Source organism: Brachyhypopomus gauderio, unplaced genomic scaffold (genome assembly GCF_052324685.1).
Source record: "Brachyhypopomus gauderio isolate BG-103 unplaced genomic scaffold, BGAUD_0.2 sc44, whole genome shotgun sequence".
Taxonomy (NCBI): domain Eukaryota; kingdom Metazoa; phylum Chordata; class Actinopteri; order Gymnotiformes; family Hypopomidae; genus Brachyhypopomus; species Brachyhypopomus gauderio.
Window position 1 is genome coordinate 826,198 of NW_027506870.1, and position 22,319 is coordinate 848,516.

The following is a 22,319-nucleotide window of genomic DNA, read 5'->3' on the forward strand; positions in this document are numbered from 1 at the left end:
CAGCGTTCACCTAAGGTGAAAGGTTATGTAAAAGGAAGTGGACCGATGCTTCCTGACTCTGGACGTTGTTGTTGTCTTCTATGGTTGTACACATGAAGTCAAAAGGAAATGGACAAATGATGACAGTTATAGGGAAAGTCCCACATTTGGGACAGTAAAATGCAAATTATTGTGTAAAATGCATTGCATTTAAAATCCAAAAGCATCACTTACATGCTGAATCTTGGAAACAATATCTTACTATCTTTCTATTGTTCCACAAAAATGAAGAGAAATATATTACACCTTTTGACATGTGAGTATTTGTTTCATTTGTGATCATAGTGGATCATGGTACATTAGAGTCTGTAAGAATCTGCTTCTGTAAATCGGAATTGTAACAGTTCTTCTTGCTTTAGAAATTAATATTTTATTGTTGTTAGAATTTGAAGTTCTCCAGTAATAAGAGTTAATCTGCACATGCCTTATTCTTAATTCTTCTTGCTGGAATTGGTTTGTTTTAACATTATGTAGTAAAGAGGGTTCATTCTAATGCCTTGTTATTGTCATTACTAATGACCATAAAAGCAACTAACCTGCAGTAGTGCACAAATGACTTTTGGTTGTACTGCTACTTGCTAATTAAAAGTGTGCAATTTCCTTTGGGATCTATATAGTGTTGTCTTATTGGAGAAAGGCAGGTGCTTAATGAGCTTACAGGATGTTTTGATGATGGTTAAGTCACATAACTCACTGTAAATCTGTGAAGGTATAATTTTCAGTACATCAAAACCTACTGATTTTGAATACATCAAAAACTACCTTTTGTTATGTAAATGTTGATTTTGCCATGTATATGAGATGTGAACATTTAACATATATACAAATGCTGTTAGAACATCAGAAATATCAGTCAATCAAGCAGTCAAAATATATTTATATAGCATTTTTTACAACAGTTGTCACAAAGCATCTTTGCAAGTGTGCGAGTCCAAACCCCTTGTGAGCAAGCAAAGGGTGACAGTGGCAAGACAAAACACCCTAAGAGGATGAGGAATAAACCTTGAAAGGAACCAAGACACTTGGGGTGCATCCTCCTCTGGCTGGCACCGATCACCATGACATTAATAATTAGACATATACATAAACGAAGAATTGATGGGAATGATAAGTAATTCTCATCGTTGTATCTGTGTGTGTTTGTGCAGGGCCGGTCCTTCCATTAGGCAATATAGGCAAATGCTAGGGGCGCCATCTGTCCAGGGGGGCGCTCGCATGCATGCATATATATTTTTTTGTTTTGTTTTTTAAAAACAAATTAATAAATGTGAAAATAAGCAAAGTCCAGATAATCATTATTTAATTGTTTAATAATATTAGTCACATTAATGAATATTATAACAACACACGATACCTATCACAATAAACCCCCCTGCCCGTGCACTCAGTGTTGCCAACTTAGCGACTTTGTCGCTATATTTAGCGACTTTTTGTAATATAAAGCAACTAGCGACAAATCTAGCGACATTTTGTGTTGTTATTGGAGACTTTTGGAGACTCTGAACACACACACTCTTCAGTTGCTGTCCTCTGGGGCAGGTGCTCCCGTGCCCCACAACACTCAGTGCAGTCTCACACTCAGAGCAGACCCTCACCAATCCACGTCCACACTGCAAATGAACTGCACATGCCCAAAGCTGCCGCTGACTGACTCTGCCCCGTCTTTACAACTGGATGTAAATATAAATGCGTCTTCATTGTGACATGATAAATCACTGCATTTAACTTACAGTCTGTCACTCACCTCATTCACCACGTAGCCTGTCACTCACCTGGTCCACGGTGTGCGCCTCTTTGTGAAAAGCTAAACATCAAGCCTGGATAAAGGAGTAGGGTTGAACGTAGAATAGCAGTTCCTGCTGCTACTCTTATGCTAACATTTAACAACACAGCAACAAATTGATTTATGTAATTAATTTACGTAAAAATTATTTATATAAAGCATAAAAGTCATGAAGTTATTTTGAGAAGTGACTGCGTATTTCAAAGAGTTCATTTGTAGTTCTAACATATTTATGGTGTTTTTTACTTTTCTCTCCCACGTTATTCTTTCAAAAAACTGTATTATGCAAATTAGGCGATGCTGTAATTTTGCGACGTTTAGGACAGCCAATAGCTACTTTTCTTACTGAGGAGTTGGCAACACTGCGTGCGCTGTGAGCACTTTGTTACTGTTTCTCTGTGGGGAAAAATGACAGTGTCATAGAGTGAGTGAAATCTCCCTGTAAAGATGTTAAAAAAGGCAGAAATCCTCTGGTGCCCAGGGCAGAAAAAGGAGAAAAGAGGAGGAAGAAAGGCGGAAAAAACCAGAAGTAATATATATTATTATATGGTCAATTAACACTATACTGTATGTTGTACAGTAAAAGTCCTCTTCAGAAAGGTAGTTAGTGTAATCGCCTTCTATCGTCTTTTTTGTATTTTTGGTATTTGGCAAAAGCTCCAATTAAAGTGGCAACCGAGTAGGGACTTTTCTAGCTCCTGCTGAATTGTAATTGAAGGGTGCTTCGTTTTAATACGAGAATCCATGTTTGATGTGTTTCCATCTTTGGCTGAGAATTTTTGTAAGCAGATCTTGTACACTGACTTGTATAGGTTTGCAGGCTCTCCTTTTTATTTGAAACAAATCCAAAATGCTGCCAATCTGTAGCAGTGGTGTTTTCTTTGAAACCAGTTCGCTTGACTCACAACTAACACTCATCGCCATTGTGGCTTTCCCCCCCCTCTATATTAGTGAACACCGCCACTCCATAGCCAATCAGTGACCTCCAACTGCATACCCCTTACACAGATATTTTAAATGAATGTGCAAAATGTCTTAAATGCCCCATTTTTCAAAGTGCAGATTTGGCACGTTGCGTAACGTCATGTGGTTAATATACTGCCACAATTTTACAGTAGTCATCATACTGCCCAATCCTAATAGGTGCTATTATTAGCTTAGCTCAATAAGTATATATTAAAACTAGAGATGCATGAGTACCGATACTGGTATCGGGTATTTGCCCGATACCATGTTCATTTACCCGTACTCGTACTCGCAAACGAGGCTCCGATACCAACATCCGATACCTTTTTTCTAGTGGACGTAAACCACGTTATGCTAATGAGCAGACAATTCAACATGTCGGCGATCTGGAAGTACTTCACAATTAGTGATGACAACCCAAGCAAAGCAGACTGCAAACTGTGTTCTATTAAAATATCAAGAGGAGGTACTTCTGCGTCTTCCTACAACACGAGTAACCTGATAAAACATCTTAAAATGAAACACAAAACTCAGCACGACGAGTTCACTGCTATCAAACCACTGCATCAACCAACACTGCAGCAAACGCTAAGTAGACGAGAGAAAATGTCTACACACCACCCTAGATCTGTGAAGATAACAGAAGCTCTTAGCCAGTTTATTGTTCTTGATGATCAACCATTTTCGGTCATTGAGAATCAGGGATTTCGGCACCTTCTTGATGTGTTAGAGCCCAAGTATGAAATTCCCAGCCGTTACCATATAACGGAGACCATTTTACCGAAGATGCACAAAAAGGTGCAAACACATATCAAGAGCTTGTTGCATGATATTACAGCCTTCAGCTTTACTACGGACATTTGGAGCAGCAGCATCTGTCCAATGTCTCTCATTAGCTTAACTGCACAGTGGATAGACGATAGTTTCATTCTTCAGAGAGTTGTACTGCACGCAAAGCAATTCCGTGGGTCACATACGGGCCAGGCAATAGCAAGCACATTTGAGGAAATGCTCAAGACTTGGGCCATTCCTAAAAGTTCTGTCCATGTCGTGGTGCGTGACAATGCCAAAAACATGATAAAGGCAATGGATGATGCTGGACTGCCTAGCCTTTCGTGCATTGCACACACACTCCAGCTGGCGGTAAACGAGGGTCTGCTTGCACAGCGCAGTGTCGCTGATGCGGTGGCAGTCGGGCGCAGAGTTGTTGGGCATTTCAAGCATTCGACTTTGGCGTATTCCCGCTTAGAAGACATTCAGTTGCAGCTCAACCAGCCAATGAAACGTCTCCAACAAGATGTAAAAACACGGTGGAACAGCACATTCTATATGCTACAGTCCCTCATTGAGCAGAAACGGGCTCTCGGAATATTTGCGTCAGAACATGAGCTCCCCGACAGCCTCAGCCTTAATCAGTGGAACCTACTAGAGAAAGCAGTGACAATTTTGGAGCCATTCGAAGAGTTGACTCGACAAGTGAGCTCCTCTGAAGCATTAGCCTCGGACGTGATTCCCGCGATCACCGTACTACAGAGACTGTTGTCCAAAGAGATCGATGAGGAGCAGGGGATCAAAACAATGAAACGCACTTTGCTCACAGCTGTACAGAAGCGATTTGCTGACGTGGAGCAAATCCAACTCTTCTCCACCGCAACACTTCTTGATCCAAGGTAATGTGCGTGCATTTCATGTTGCTAATGTACTGAGGGTGTAATGTGGGGAAAATGCTCAAATAAAAGATGGACACTTCCAGAGATAAATAATAAGATTTTCTATTCTATTCTAAAATGTCAAACAAAATGATTAATTTATACTCTTTTATTGTAGACAATGTTAGTCTATAATTAATTTCCATTTTATTTTCTGGACTACACTTCTTCTACTTCTACCACTACTACTCCTTCTAAGGCAGGGATGCCAAACTTTTCTGGGCCATTTTCAGTGTTTGTGGCGTGGGCCAATGAGTGGTGCCACGCTGCCTTCTCTGCATTGGCCTGCGAGCCTGAGTTCGGGCATCCCTGTTCTAAGGTCTGTGTGCCCATGTCGTTGCTAAACCATTAAACAAACTCTCATAAATACTTCTTTTCAAGTAGTCATCAGAAGCTGACATTTTATTATTCGTTAGATTATTATTTTTAAAATATTTACATTACTGAGATTTTTCACCTTGGTTATCTAGGCTTTATTTTATTTTAGATTTAAAATAAATGCACATGCAATCTAAAAAAAGTTATATAAAATCATACCTCTTGTTATAAATCAAAGATAAAATATCTCTATATGGTTTTTTCTCAAGCTCCAGCACTGCTGAGAATTCCAAGGAGAAAGTGATGCAGGAGCTGCAGAAAATATCTGGAAGAGACATCAGCCAACAGAGGAATGAGGAACCATCTGCCAAAAGACCAAAGAATGACCAGTGCAGCAGTCTGGACAGTGTGTTTGATGAAATTGCTGATGAGCATGCTTCTGTATCCTTGAGCAGTGTCCCACGGGCTGCTGCCATACAGTTGGAGACATACCTTGGAGAGAAGACGATTTCTCGTTCAGAGAAACCGCTCCAGTACTGGACAGTTAACAAAGAGCGATTCCCAATTTTGTCCCAAATGTCGAGAAGATACTTGTCAGCGCCATGCAGTAGTGTGGAAAGTGAGCGATTATTTAGCTCCGTGGCACACATTGTCACTGAAAGCAGAAACAGGCTCACAGCTAAACATGCAGAGATGCTTCTTTTCCTGAAGAAGAACCTGCCACTTACAGTTGTAAAAAAAGATTAGCTTTTAGTAAAATACTGTAAGTAAAAATACTGAAAATGTTGTTTTTTGTTGACATGGTGTTTGTGTAGGTAAAAAATGTTCAAATAAATTATAGGTCATGCACTGTTTTATGTTGGTTTTGTATTGATTTCATTGCACTATTTTACATTAATAACTATTACATAATGCTCCTGACTGCTTAATTCTATGTAAGTATCGGTATCGGCAAGTACAAAAATACACGTACTCGTACTCGTACTCGGTTGGAAAAAAATGGTATTTATGCATCCCTAATTAAAACACATTGTAACGTTTGGGAATAGGAGGCTGGATGCAGATGCGGACTCTGGAAGTCTTTTTATTAAAACAGCAAACACTACTGAATAGGTATTAAGGTAGACCAAACAATACTCAACTAAACAAACAAAAGGCAGATATAAAACAGACTGAACAGAGAACATCAAAGTATCTTACACAAGAAACAAGGAAACATGGGAACATACAATGGAGTTACTAGGATCACACATAAAGAACAACCAACAAGGGAACAGGGCAAACATGTGGCTTTTAAACACTGACTACAGGGGAACCAAACAAGACAAGGCTGGGAACGAATAACGAGAGGGGCGTGACGGAACAACAGAAGACACGGAAAGGACTGACCGAGAAGCGGATCCAGACCAGGGTAAAAAAAAATGGACAGGACTACCACTAGGAATGGATCAATACATTACATTACTCCCCTTCAAAGCGTGCCACACTGGGGCACGCACGGATAACTACAAGGGGGGCAGACCAGGGGCAGACACGGAAGTGGAGCCAGGGGTCGGAGCCGCCAAGGCGACATCCTCGGGTGGCGGAGCCGCCAAGCCGAAGTCCTCGGGAGGAGGAGGGAGGTGTGCTCAGGCCAGGTACTTACCTCATGAAACGCTGTGGCGGTGGGGATCTGCTTCGGGGGTGTGGTCTTTCTTCTTCCCTGTTCTGGTCTGCGCCTGGAAGAACATACAGACACAACCGCTTCTCTGTGGCTTTCATGTGACTCATTTCACTGTGACTTGTCGGAGGCATCGGGAGTTCACAATGGCTTTTGAAAGCCAACTGAGAGCCAAGCCAACACTCGTCTGCATATTCATTCCACCTGCCCGAATCTTGCACTACAGGTCGCTCTTCCCTGTAGTGTTTATCAAGTCGGGCAGACACATCAGGGAGCTCGTCGCTAAAGCTAGAAACCGAAAGTAACTGCGTGTCGGGGCTGGCTCGGATGCCACACCTTCTACCTCCACAAGGGGCACCCGAGTCAGCCCTAGACTGAATCGATGCAATCAGCAATGATCCGTTTTACCTGTTGCCGTGGTTTCTCGCCACCTTCCTCTCTCTCTTGATTCTCTTGATAATCCTGTCACTTATTCGAGTTACTATCTCCTGCGCCGCTACCTGGCCTATCTCAAGTTTTCCTTCTGTTTCTCTTCCTATCTGTTATTCATTTATTTTGGGAAGGTTTTGTTTTGTTGTGGCATTTTTGCCTGTAGCCAGATTCTTCCCCTGGTGTTCTTGCTTTCGTTTTTACTAGGGCTGGGTATTGATTCAAATTCCAAGAATCATTCCGATTCTGAAGATTAAGAATCGATTTATTTCGATTTAATCGATTCGATCCGATTCGATCCAATTCAGGGTTTAGTGTTATTAAAAATGTATTTGAGCTGTTTCCTGACTGTGTACAGAAGCAACATGTTAAAACTAGAATTATATTGATATTAATCAGCAAATAGTTAGTGGTAGTTGGTAGTTACTGATGGCTGGAAGACTGGTGAAAAGGGTAATCATAAATCTACCTTCAAGAAAGGTAATCCAGGACAATAAACAGAGGACATCTTTGAGGTGTCTATATCTGCAACAGTGGACTCCTACTGGGACACTAACCAGTGCATTATTATTATGATTGAAATAATTAAGAATTCACCTAAAAGCTGTAGCTACGAAATACATTTTTATTTAAAAAGTGCTCACACTTAATAAACTGAAAGTATAAAATGTAAACGTGTATTTTTCTTTAAAGTGCGAATATAAGAACAGAACTGTCACGTTATGGTCCCCGACTCCTTCCTTTTGGGTGTGTATTTACGTCGTCTGCGTCTACTTGTCTGTGTATCTCCGTGGGTGCAGGTGCATCTTGTGATAATTCGTCTCACCTGTGGCTCGTCTCGTCATCACTTGAGGTTTATGTGGTTTGTCTACTTAATGTGCGTTTGCGCAGTGTCCTGTGCTCGTCTTGTTTGAGTCCTACATGTTCTATGTAAACGTGTTTTATGTGTGCTGTCTGTGCTTCGGTAAATGTAATAAACATAATGATTTGGAAAGTGCAAAGGATTCTGTCTCATCCGTCGCCTTGCGCCCAACGTTACAAGAACATTTTAAACTTTTTTAAACTGTAAAAACACTGGGTAAACTGTCAGTGACATGGACTAACTGTAAACAGTCACTGACACTGGATAAACTGTCCTTCTGTTTTTAGATTTCCGATTTGACTATCGTCGTTACCGGCACTGTCCGACGCCATGTTGTTTTACAGTTAGTTAGACCAAGCACGCCTGCGTGAATTCAGTGACGAGGCGGGGGTAAAAGTTCACTGGGGGAAATGTAAAAAATTATTTTAATTTTAAAAAATCGATCTTTGGATGTACGAATCGATTATCAGATCGAATCGATTCTGAATCGGAAAATCGATTTTTTCAACACAGGCCTAGTTTTTACGCAACGAGTTTTTTCCGCGTCTTTTAAGTTGCCTTTGTTATTTTTTTCTACCCTCTCGCTACGGGTGAGTTTTGCTTTTCATGCGTTGAGTTTTTTGCATCGGTTTTGTTTTTATTTTCTACCGAGTGTTCACGGTTAGTTTCATTTTGCGCGTTGAGTTTTTCCGTGTCATTTTGTGTTGGTGCATGTGTGTGCTTTACCGTCGCACTAACTACTTATATCACAGCTTATTGTGCCAGACCGAACACCTGTTGTTCCGTGAAATGCATCCCCTTCTCGTGAACGCGCACAGTACGGTCTGCTTTCGAAAACGGATACAATCCGCTTCGATATCGCTAAAAATAGCGAGAGAAAAATATCTTACTTTTCAGTTAACGTTGATGGAAATCGCTGATTTACAGAAAAGAGCTCAATGTCGTTTTATACTATGATTACACGAGAAAATGTTGTTTGTGCATAATGTACAAAATATGTAAAAAACGGTGGTTTCAGCGATGTGATTACCAAAAGGTAGTGACTTGAATGATTTTACAAAATGTTGGCATATTATAGAGTTTACCAAGTAATGTTTTGATTGATTGATAGCATCAACAACATCTGCAATCAGGACATAACTATCCATGCCTTGTGTTCGACAGATACTGTGGTGTATGTGAGTGCTGTGCTTGTTTCAGTCTGTTAGAAAAACCATGTAGGCCTACTGACGAGGCTTGACAGCAGTGCATCCTGTTATATTTAATACTGATATATAATTATAAAATTATTATTCTGTATTTTCTAGCTGACATGCATATACATTTTATATTAAATTTATGGTGTTGCATCTGTAAAGCTGGTTGGTTGTGTCTATATGGCTACAATGATTTTGAGCTAGAATCAACAACATTCAAACAAAAATTGAGAGCTATAAGGGGGTGCTTTTTACGGCAGGCCACCTGCCGAGAAATGCCCCCCCTAAATTTGGCTACACTGGTGTTACACCTGTGATAAAAGGGGGGAAACTGATTAATTCAGTTAACTAATAAATAATGATATATTCACAAAAAACTGCTTTAGATTCACGTTTTGGAGTCAATTCCATCCATTACTATATTTCTTTTGAAATAACAGTTTTTTGTTTTAGTTCCTGGTTTTCTATTCTTTTAACAAAAAACAAAAATAATTGGTAATATTTTTTATTTTACAGTTAAATAAATAACAGCAGAACCTAAGGCAAGAAGTTTGCAAAAGAAAAAAAAAACAGCAACAGTGCAAGGTTAGGCCAAGTATTTACAACAATAATAACAACAGTAATTAAAAAAGCAATCATTTAAAATCACAAACAATAAACATCAGCAATAATAATACATAATAATAACCAGCCACTAATGTATTCTATTTACAAGCTGGACACGTATAATCTTTATCAACTGGAGGCTTCTGGATGCAGTCATAGTGGTAACATCTCTCACAGTTGTCACAGTATATCTGGAACAAAAGAAAAGAAGGTCTAACTGAAAGGTGCCCATCTAGAATGTAGAAATTACTATCATGCTTTACATTTTAGTTCAAAGATTTGATGCAGTGCTCTACTGATAAGTGGAGCTTTTCTAAAGTGCAAAGATGTTACAAAATAAATGATTGAGAATGACATGCAAATGAGTGCAGTAAAGATAGGGTGACCATATTTTTGTTTGGGAAAACCAGGACGGGGGGGGGTGGCGGCGAACGTAAGTTGTTGGTTCTCCGCCAGTTGAGTATGATGAGCCTCAACTGATGAGGCTCAGGGATTCCGTGTCATACAGCGCCGTGCTCAGGGTCCTAGTGCCTGTAGAATTAATGGCCCGATTAACGTAATTTAAAAACCAGGACATTTCCACAGTTTTAAAAAATATCCCGGGACGCCCGGGACAGGATGTGAAATACGGACATGTCCCGGGAAATACGGACGTTTGGTCACCCTAGTAAAGAGTTAAACCTTCCTTACTTGAACAAGAAGCCAGCATGGTGTTTTCAACAAGAATCAGATGTTGACAAACAATATGAGCTGCAGTATTTTGAATGCTTTCTAGAAGCCAGCAAAATGTGAGTTACAGTAGTCAAGTCTGAAGATGACTAGAGCTTACTGATGTTGCTCGTATTGATTTGGCAATTCAAGAGAAAAGATCAAACTCATGAACTCATGCAATGACACTTGAAGGTGAGGTTGTGTGAGGTTGTGGGTGAGCCATTCCAGGCTACATGAGCAGATAAACCCTGAAGGTAGGATGAGAACCAAGCATCACAAGAAAGTGATGAAATTCACATGTAGTAGTTTACAATATCAAAAACAGTAGATCAATCTAGAAGGATGAGAACAGAAGACAACCTCTTCCTGGCTTTGTGGGGAGGTTTTGTTATTGACAAGACAGCAATATCTAGTGAATACCCTGGTCTGTACAACAGGTGATTGACTTAAAGAAATTTGATCATCTCAAGATACAAATAAAACTGAGAAAAGACAGCCTGTTTCAAGGTCTCTGACAGAAATTCGAGCAAATGGGTCTAATTCACAGTATAACTGAGTATAATTATAAATGAGTATAATTTGCAGTTTGTAGGATTTAAAGGATCCCTCAGAAAATGCTATATTATGACATTATGTACGCTTCTTCTTCTTCTTCTTCTTTCGGCATTTCCCGTTTAGGGGTTCAAACTCCTCCATCTGGCCCTGTCCTGAGTGTCCTCCTCTGACACACCAGCCACTCTCATATCCTCTACCACTGCATCCATAAACCTCCTCTTAGATCTACCTCTCCTCCTCTTGCCTGGAAGTTCCATCCTCAAGACCCTCCTACCAATATACCTCTCCTCCCTCCTCTGTACATGTCCAAACCAACTCAGTCTTGCTTCTCTAACTTTTGCCGCATTTCCACACGGGCCTGCTTGGCGCGTACGGTTCGATTCGCGACGGTTTGTGAGTGTTTCCATTAGTACCAGGTACAAGTTTGCCGATACCTTCAGGTACTTTTTTCGTACCTACTCGCTCGAGGTTCTAACCGTTCCAAAGCGGAAAACTTCTGTGACGTGGAAGAACAGCATGACACTGATTGGCCAGGGAGTGTCGTCACAGGTTGCGTCACAGGAGAGCGACTCCTCCGCTATCGCCATCTCGTCCATTATTGTATGGTGTTGTGGTCGCATACAAATGATGTCACGACACTACAACCCGCGCGCCAACAGCGACTCCACCCACATTGTGGTGGTCCACCATTGTAATGGAAACACAACGCGACCGTACCACTCTGTTGCGAATCGATCCGTATCAAACCGTACCGCACCAAGCAGGCCCGTGTGGAAATGCGCCATTTATCTCCAAAACATGCTACATGTGCTGATCCTCTAATAAACTAATTTCTGATCCTATCCTTCCTCGTCACTCCAAATGAGAATCTCAACGTCTTCATCTCAGACACCTCCATCTCCCTCACCTGTCTCTTTGTCAGTCAAATCAAATCAAATCAAAGTTTATTTGTATAGCGCTTTTCACAACACATGTTGTCACAAAGCGCTTTACAGGATTTAAAAGGTTAACAATACTATGGGTCCAGAACCCTAATGAGCAAGCCAAAGGCGACAGTGGCGAGGAAAAACTCCCTATGATGGTGGGGATTAGGAAGAAACCTCAGGAGAACCAAGACTTTGTCAGTGCCACTGTCTCCAGTCCATACAACATAGCAGGTCTCACCACCAGGTCTCACCAGGTCTCTTACCTGGCAGGGGTGAGACCATGATCAGGAAGGTGGTTCGCCCAAGGTGAGGCTCAGCCATTGCACTCAGGCTGTGCTGACCCTTGCGAATTCCCCAAATGCGGGAATCTCGACTGCATAATTTCTGGTAGTGGGGGACTGCGTTCGCGCTCTCCCCTGATTTTGGGCAGTCATGGCCTGGCGGTTAGGGAACTGGACTTGTGACCGGAGGGTCGTGGGTTCGATTCCCAGACAGGCCATGACTGAGGTGCCCTTGAGCAAGGCACCTAACCCCAACTGCTCCCCGGGCGCCGGGCTAGGGCTGCCCACCGCTCTGGGCACGTGTGATCCACAGCCCCTAGTAATCACTAGTGTGTGTGTGTGTGTGTTCTGACTGCACAGATGGGTTAAATGCGGAGGACAAATTTCGATTGCGGTGTAAAAATCACAATTGACAAAATATGGCACATTTCATTTCATTTCACATTTCACATTCATTTCATTTCATTTCATTTCACTGTCCTATAGATCTTTCCTTTCATTCTAGCCGACACCCTTCAATCACAGATCACCCCAGACACTTTATGCCATCCACACCACCCTGCCTGCACTCTCTTCTTTACCTCTTTCACTTCCTCCATTACTCTGTACCCTTGACCCTAAGTAGGTAAACTCGTCAACCTTCACCAAATCAACTCCTTGTAACTGGACCTGTCTACCGTCTGCCCTCTCATTCACACACATGTACTCTGTTTTACTCCTGCTGACTTTCATTCCCCTGCTCTCCAAAGCATATCTCCATCTTTCCAAGCTCACCTCCACCTGCTCCCTACTCTCACTACAGATCACAATGTCATCAGCAAACATCATAGTACAATGGGTCTCCTGCCTAACCTCGTCCGTCAGTCTGTCCATGACAATTGCAAACAGGAAGGGACTCTGGGCTGATCCTTGATGTAGACCTACCCCCCACATTAAACCTGTCTGTCATTCCTACCGCACATCTCACTGCTGTCACACTGTTCACATACATATCCTGCACTACCATCACATACTTTTCTGCTACTCCTGACTTCCTCATACAATACCACAACTCCTGTCTCTGTACTCTGTCATAAGCTTTCTCTAAGTCAACAAACACACAATGTAACTCCTTCTGTCCTTCCCTATACTTCTCAATTAACACTCTCAAAGCAAACATAGCATCTGTGGTGCACTTAGCTGGCATGAAACCATACAGCTGCTCATAGATCTCTACCTCTCCTCTAAGCCTAGCTTCCACTACTCTTTCCCAGATTTTCAGGCTGTCTACTTTATTCCCCTGTAATGATTACAGCCCTTATTCTTGAAATTCGGCACCATTATGCTTCATCTCCACTTTCTTCCGTATCTTCTGACCTTCCAAGATTCTGTTAAATACCCAGTCATGAACTCCACTGCTGTCTCTCCCAAACATTTCCATGCCTCCACTGAAATATCATCCGGTCCAACTGCCTTACCACAATTCATTCTCCGAATTGCAGCCCTTACTTCCTCCTTGCCCACCTGAGGAACTTCCTGATTCACCACCTCTACCTCTTCTAACCTTCTTTCCCTTTCATTCTCTTGATTCAACAGTACCTCAAAATACTCCTTCCACCTTCCCAAGACACTCATCACCAGACAACACATTTCCACCTTTATCCTTTATCATCCTAACCTGCTGCACATCCTGCCCATCACGGTTTCTCTGCCTGACCAATCTGTACAGATCCTTTTCCCCTTCCTTAGTGTCCAACTTCTCATACAGCTTGCTATATGCCTTCTCTTCAGCTTCTGCCACTGTTCTCTCTGCCTTACGACACATCTCCTTGTACTTCTGTCTACTTTCTTCATCTCGCTGAAAATCCCAATTCTTTTTAGCCAAACACTTTCCTCTCAAACTTTCCTGAACTTCCTCATTCCACCACCACAACTCCTTGTCTATCTTCCTCTGTCCTGAGGTCACACCAAGTACCTTCCTAGCCACATCCCTTACTGCATTTGAAGTCTCATCCCAGGTATCCAGAACACAACCACCATTACCCAGTACCTGCCTCACCTCATCCCTGAATTTTACACCACAGTCCTCATCCTTTAACTTCCACCACCTGATCTTAGGTTCCGCTTTCAGAATGATTATAATATTAATATTATTATATTATATTATGATATAAGGTGAATGATTGCTGCTGCCAAATCTTTTTCCTTTTAATTTGACTTGCAGAACATAACTATTATCAGCTTAACTGAAAAGACTTGAGCACTTACATTTGAGTTTAAAATATGGTAACTCTTACCGTCAGCATCCAGTGCTGGTGCTCATTGACAACACCCACAATAATTTTGTAGTCCTTGGGGTCTATCTGTAAATGTGACCAAAGGTAGTGAATGCTGTATTTGGATATAAGAGATACATTACATTTGTTTACCAATGCAGTACACACCTTAATTCTGGAAAATGTCCTCATCCAGACTGCAGTCACTGCATACGTGTCGATCATTGCTGCACGAGTGGTATTGTTGCTGTTATAATTCTTCACAAGCACCGTAAAAAGCACCCCCTTGTAACTCAGTCTGTGTTGATGGTAGGTCAAATTGGGGCTTTTCTCGGCAGGTGGCCTGCCGTAAAAAGCACCCCCTTATAGCTCTCACTTTTTGTTTGAATGTTGTTGATTCTAGCTCAAAATCATTGTAGCCATATAGACACAACCAACCAGCTTTACAGATGCAACACCATAAATTTAATATAAAATGTATATGCATGTCAGTTAGAAAATAATTTTATAATTATATATCAGTATTAAATATAACAGGATGCACTGCTGTCAAGCCTCGTCAGTAGGCCTACATGGTTTTTCTAACAGACTAAAACAAGCACAGCACTCACATACAACACAGTATCTGTCGAACACAGGACATAACTATCCATGCCTTGATTGCAGCTGTTGTTAATGCTATCAATCAATCAAAACATTACTTGGTAAACTCTATAATATGCCAACGTTTTGTAAAATAATTTTAAAGTCACTACCTTTTGGTAATCACATCGCTGAAACCATCGTTTTTGTACATATTTTGTACATGCACAAACTACATATTCTCGTGTAATCATAGTATAAAACTACATTGAGCTCTTTTCTGTAAATCAGCGATTTCCATCAATGTTAACTGAAAAATAAGATATTTTTTTCTCTCTATTTTTAGCAATATCCGGTATCCGTTTTCGAAAGCAGACTGTACTGTGCGCGTTCACGAGAAGGGGATGCATTTCACAGCGGGGGTGCTGAATTCGGCACAACACCTGTTCTTGGGTCCGCCTCTCAGTTTATTCATGCGGTGGTTACGTCATCATACCCACTGCGCTTTGTTTTTACAGTGATGAGACTCCCTTGTACCCACAGCGCAAGGGGAATTCCTGTCTCTGGTTCGTTCGCACTGTAATATCGGAGAGTTAAACTGAATTGAACCAGCCAACAACTCATTACAGCGATTAAACTTACCAGAGTCTCGCTCCCTCACTGTGTCCTTGTATGGTCGGTGATTTTGTAACGCAGCGTGCGCTGTGGAGCGAGGAGGCGGACACAAACGCTGAGAGGAGCAAGATTTAATAAGGGGAATTCCATAATCGAAGTCAACAGGGCAGGCAGGAGTCGTAACCGGAGAGCCATTCAGACATGACAAATACAGGGGCATGATAACACAAAATAAAACGAACAAGACAGGGAAACAAGAACTGAGGGAAAACGGAGACGGGAAATACGAGAACAGCAATAACATAGAATAATCACAATGCCAAACAAACCGAATAGAACACCAAACTACAATCACCGACCACGGGCTAGGGAAACACAGGGATATAAGTACACAGGACTAAACTAGACACAGCTGAACACAATGTTGACCTGGGCGTGGCAGACAGAGGAAACCATAGAAACAGACAAGCAAGGTGGGATAAATGGGCAAGGTAACACAGACACGAGGAAAAGGGCAAATGGAGTGACAGCTAAGAGAGAGGGGCATAGCTCTACATGACACACATGCTCCTCTGTTCATTTCAGATGCACTTTTGAAATAATAATAATGTTGCAGTAGGCAAATTGCCCTGATTTGCACTGGTGGTAGTTGTTGTTCTTTATTTTTTTATTTATTATTTAAAATATTTAAAAGTTGTTCTCTGCACTTTATGTAAAATACTTAAAAAAAATGTTGTGCAACACCTTTATATTTATTTTTTGTTATATGGTAATATTTATAATTCATTTGCTTTTTATTTATTTCTTTAATACTGATACAATCAACCCGATGATTGATTATGCAGGGGGCACCAACCAAAATCTTGCCTAGGGCACCACATTGGTCAGGGCCGGCTCTGTGTGTGAGTGTGTGTGTATATATATACACACACACACACACACAACATTTACTCTCTGTGTAATTCTTTTTCTTAAGAGTCTTAGACTTCTTGATGGTCAGTAATAGTAGTCCAGGGCTGGGGAGATGCAGCCATAGCAGGGGAGAATTTGGAGTGGTGAGAGGGGCCAGGGCAGTGGGCTGATGCTTCATCCATAGTTGGTTAGGCAGGAGGTAGCTGGCCCAGGGTGGAAAGGCTCATCTCTCCTCGTCTTAGTATTTCTCAGGTAGGAGGGGAGTCAATTGGAAAGAGAAAAGAGGGACAATTAGTTCTGTATGGGATCATATGTGGGACAGAGGAAATGTAAACATTTCTGAAGTGTGGCAGCAACTCCGGCATTAAATTATTACAGCCTAACTAAAAGGGTAAAACAAGAAGGTAACACAGACTTGGGAGCATCCTGAGACATTGGCATCCATCCACTACACTGTCAACAAACTTGAGAGATCACGTGCAGTGACAGGACGACAGCACCAGTGCCCCATTTGACCATAAACTCATAGCCCATGAATCCCTGGATCTGTAACTCTTATCTAATGGGGCACATTAATTACCAAATGCTAAACTACATAGGTAAGTTTCCAAACTAGATTTAAAAAAGGAGACTGTGTGAAAGTCCCAGACACATTCTGGAAGATTATTCCATAGTTGGGGCGCCTTATAAGAAAAGGCTCTTCCCCCTGCTGTTACCTTATTATTTTACACCTTATGTTACCTTATTAATTGTTGGAACTAACAATGTTACCTTATTAATTGTTGGAACTACAAAAAGAGACCAGCACCTGTGATCTTAGTAGACGTGGGGCTTCATAATTGGAGATAAGTTCCTTGAGGTAATCGGCAATGGAGCATGTCCGTGTAATGCTTTACAGAGCAATAGAAACCTTTCTTAAATCAATATGGAATTTAACTGGGAGCCAGTGCAGGGCTGATGACACCGGACTAATATAATCAAATTTTCTAGTTCTAGTTAGAACTCTGACTGCAGCATTTTGAACTACTTGAAGGTTCTTATTTGAGCATCCTCAAATAACAGTAATGAATGTTGGTAGGGTAAAATGATGATGAGAGCTCTATCATCGACATCAACCAAAGGGAGGCATGACTTGGAGAATGAGTGCATGGGATATGCAGTGTCATGAAGTTTTATAATGTATAAGATGTTTTTATAATGTATGCATTTAAAATATAAATTTCAGAGTTTGATATCCTTAGGTACAAAAATGTTTTGCAAGCGTGTAGCATCCTCAGAAAGGAGCAGAAAATTAATTTGCTTCAATTTTTTTTTTACATGAAATGTGCCATATTTGTCAACTGTGATTTTTCACCGCGATCAAAATTTGTCCTCCACATTTAACCATCTGTGCAATTAGAACACAAACACATACACTAGTGATTACTAGGGGGCTGTGGATCACACGTGCCCAGAGCAGTGGGCAGCCCTAGCCCAGCGTCTGGGGAGCAGTTGGGGTTAGGTGCCTTGCTCAAGGGCACCTCAGGCCTGGCAATCGAACCCACAACCCTCTGGTCAAAAGACCAGTTCCCAACCACAAACTGAATCATGATTCCATGCCAAATCAAATAAAGTGAGAATACAATTTTTGCTGTTTAACTTTATTCTGATTGCTTCCTGACAATGTTAAGGTCAATACATATTGACATTTATTGGAAACAGTCAACTGTTTCTTATGTACACCTATAGCCAACAGAAGATGTGCCTAAAACACACTGAAAATGCACTTAAAAGACAGTGCTCTTAGTACAGTGGCAGTGGCTCATATGCTAATACCTCGTGCTTTACTTTATATGTAAAATCCTCACTTATTCATAACCTCAAGGAAACACATTTCTGATTGTTCTATTGTCAGTAATTTTGTAATTCTCTTTAGAGGACATGCACTGGAACCTAGTGTTTAAGCACTCTTTTTTTTCCAGGGTTCACTGGGATCCATTTAACTACAGCTGCAGATTCTAGTAAGTAAATCCTAAATCAATACATAGATACAGTTGTGATCAAATTTATTCAACCCCCAATGCTGCGAAGGGTTTTATGGAATTCAGTGCACATTTGTAATTGTGTTCATAATGAAATCTTACAAGGATTTGTTAAAGAACTAAATGCAACTAAGATAGCATCAATTTTTTTTGTCATAAAGTATTAAATGGCCTTTTTGTGATTTCTTCATTGACACAATTATTCAACCCCTTTACGACTACCACTCCTAAGAACAGAGGTTCATTCCAGTGTTTTCCATCAGGTATTGAAAACATCTGTGGATGTCAACGAGCAGCAATCAAGCATGATAAGCACCAATTAGGCAGATTTAAAAGGACTGTGATACTCAGCTCCTTCTAGACATCTACTGGCAGAGCCGGAGTGGCTAATCGGGAGATTCGGGAGGATTCCCGATGGGCCGGCTCATGTCAGTCTCTAGTTTGGGCCGATTGGGAGGGAAAAATAATTTTGGGCCGGATTTGGGCATGAAACTCCCGGGCTGAAAAAGTGTCCCACTCCGGCCCTGTCTACTGGTGTGTTTCCAAGCATGGTGAAGGCAAGAGAATGGTCCCAGAAGACAAGAGAAGAGGTTATTGCTCTTCACAAGAATGGCAATGGATATAAAAAGATTGCGAAGTTGTTAAATATTCCAAGAGACACTATCGGAAGTATCATTCGCAAGTTCAAGTTAAAGGGCACAGTGGAAACGTTACCTGGTCGTGGCAGAAAGAAGATCCTGACCACGACTGCTGTGCGCTACCTGAAGCGTAATGTGGAGAAAAATCCCCGCATGACTGCTAAGGAACTGAAAAAAGACCTGTCAGATGTGGGCACTGAAGTTTCAGCTCAGACAATAAGGCGTGCACTGCATAACGAAGACCTCCATGCCAGAACGCCCAGACGCACCCCCTTGCTGACTCCAAAGAACAAGAAAAGTCGACTGCAGTATGCCAAAAGTCATGTGGACAAGCCACAAAGGTTTTGGGACAGTGTACTGTGGTCAGATGAAACTAAATTAGAACTGTTTGGGACAATGGACCAGCGCTATGTTTGGAGAAGGAAGAACCAGGCTTATGAACAAAAGAACACCTTGCCTACTGTGAAGCATGGCGGGGGGTCAATTATGCTTTGGGGCTGTTTTGCTTCTAATGGTACAGGAAAGCTTCAACGTGTGCAGGGTACCATGAATTCCCTTCAGTACCAGGAGATCTTGGAGGAAAATGTGATGGAGTCAGTCAAAAACCTGCGGCTTGGGAGACGTTGGACCTTCCAACAGGACAATGATCCGAAGCACACATCCAAGTCCACTAGAGCATGGTTGAACATGAAAGGCTGGAACATCGCAATCACCAGACTTAAATCCAATTGAGAACCTCTGGTGGGACCTAAAGAAGGCAGTTGCAGTGCGCAAGCCTAAGAATGTGACTGAACTGGAGGCTTTTGCCCATGAAGAATGGGCTAAGATACCCATAGGTCGCTGCAAGACACTTGTGTCAAGCTATGCTTCACGCTTGAAAGCTGTCATAACTGGAAAAGGATGTTGTACTAAGTACTAAAAAATAATGTCACTAGGGGGTTGAATAAAACTGATAATGATGTGAGCACAGTAAAGACATTTGTGGTTATTCCATCATAAATATTATGTTATGTTTGTCTAATTTATAAGTGCCTCTTTGATATAATTGTAAATAAGATGACTGAAATGATCAAAATCAATGTCAAACTGGCCAAAACACTTTATTTCAGTGGGGGTTGAATAAATTTGATCACAACTGTAGATGTGTTATGGCCTGGTGTTCTCAGCAACACCAGTCAATCTTGCCCCCCTACTATGGTTCATTAATTACCTCCATTGTGCCTTTGGTTTTCACTTCCATGTTCTCATGTCTCCGTGTGCTTCTATGATTAGATTTCTGTTATCACACCCCTTATTAAATTCTCCATTCTTATCGTTTTAACCTATGTCTAGTTTGTTTCCGTATGTTACGTCCACCTTCCCATAGATGTTCTAGTGAAGGGGGTGTAACTTGTGGTACGTGTTTGCGGATGGAAGGATGGACACAATGCGAGTAAACTATGATCCTCTGTGATTTTACAACCTGATCATGAGGAGTCTGTTTGTCTCCTTGACACAAACTAATATTAACTGCGCTACACAAGACCTCAGACCTATTGTCAAACCAGCACAGCTACTTTGTGGGTACCAGATCACAAGCTAGTACACAGCTGAATGAAATGTAACGGCTCCTTAATATAGCCCATATCAACCCCTTGACTTACAGTAAACGAGCCACAGAAAGACAAGTCAGTTACTGGCAGCACGTCAGCCAATATAAAGGATTGAGTAGCCCCAGTGTCCCTTGAGATTTCTATAGCTTCAAGTTTAGTGTCATCCTCCAAACCCACATTGCCTTTGAATAAGAAAGGTCATAACATGGATCTATACCCAGTGCTTCAGATGAACAAACGCCAAATGCACTAGAACATAAAGAGCAGGACCAACATTTTGCTTACAGCTCTCTCATTTCTTCTTCACTATAAAGCAGTTAACAGCTATGTGTCCAGGTCGGTGACAGTAACAGCAGTCCATAGTGTCATACAATCGCAGAAGTGATCTACTATCAGTAGTTTGTTTTAATTTATTTTCAGACAATTGTTCAGCCTTAATGGATATAAACCCTGCCTATGAGTGATAATGCTACAACTGTAGCTTGAGACACAGTTAAAACTGCATGTCCATTCAGGTACATCACACCCCGTTCAGGAAGACCCTAACCCTCTAGAAAAAAATGACCTCTCTCAGGGAGTCAAAATCAGTAACTATACTGGCGCTACACCACTCTAATCATAGTGTAGCAGAGTAGCTCTTCATTCAACTACCACTATCAAGCAAAACCTCCCTTTCAGAAGAAAGTGTTAGCCCAGGCAAAGAATGTCCAGAGGTTGTACCTACCTCAGGACTTACAGTCAGTATACCCACTTCCACTAACCACTGGACCACAAGAATGTGGATCTCTGTAAATCTAAGACAGACACAGCCATCTAGTCCAATAACCACAGACAAAGCTACATTGCTAAACACAGCTACGACAAACCCTCAACCCTATAGTATGGTGCACTGCAAAGCAACTATCCAAACAACACCAATCATCGAACCCAGGAAAACCCAGGAAAATATCCCAGACAAGCCCCCACCTGTTACATCTGCCTTCCCAGATATTCCCTGCAGGTGTAAGGTGCTATGCTCGCACCTTAGGCCTGGTTATTTAAACCAAGGGTTCATTCCTTCTACTCTTTGGCATTTGTTATTGTCCTGGTTCTCTCACTCTAGTTTTCCTCTGTCTGTATGTATATTTCCTGCAGTCCTTGTTATCTCTCTATTTGTTTATTATTGCATTTGTAATACACTGTATTTGACAGCGTGTTTGCATCAAACCCCATCCAACCCAGCAATACACTACCAGTAAAGCAATCATGGAGCAGAACAAAAAATACTGGTCTTGTTCATATTGATAATGCGGATAAAATAATGTAATTATTGAGCCACAGTCTCTTCCATGTTCCAAGTGAAATATTTTGAAATTAAATAGTTCATTATATCTTGGTTATTTCTGAATCTAAAAAAAGAAAGAAATGTAAGTGAAAAAGAAATAAAACTTTACTCAGTCAATGCTTTTGGCTGCTTGGTCAATGAGGATACTAGAATTATTCAACATGATCCATGATGTATTTCTTTATTGTCTTTATTGCCAGCTGATTTAAATGACCCCTGCAATAGTTATACTGCTCTGGACCAACCCTGGAGAGCTACTAATTCAACTCAGTTGAACATCTGTGACCATTACTTCAACTGGAACGGCTGGTACCGACTGCTCTATTATGGGATGAGCAT

At 41.3% G+C, this 22,319-nt stretch overlaps 1 long non-coding RNA gene and 1 other non-coding gene across 2 annotated transcripts; both read left to right on the forward strand.

Moving 5' to 3' along the window:
* Positions 1–202: 202 nt before the first annotated feature.
* LOC143486102 (uncharacterized) lies at positions 203–22,300 on the forward strand. The gene is made up of 3 exons (XR_013123131.1): positions 203–295; positions 18,367–18,405; positions 22,181–22,300. It is a non-coding gene; the product is annotated as an uncharacterized LOC143486102 (long non-coding RNA).
* Positions 12,016–12,179, forward strand: LOC143486488 (U1 spliceosomal RNA). Its single transcript, XR_013123474.1, has one exon. It is a non-coding gene; the product is annotated as a U1 spliceosomal RNA (small nuclear RNA).
* Positions 22,301–22,319: the final 19 nt, after the last annotated feature.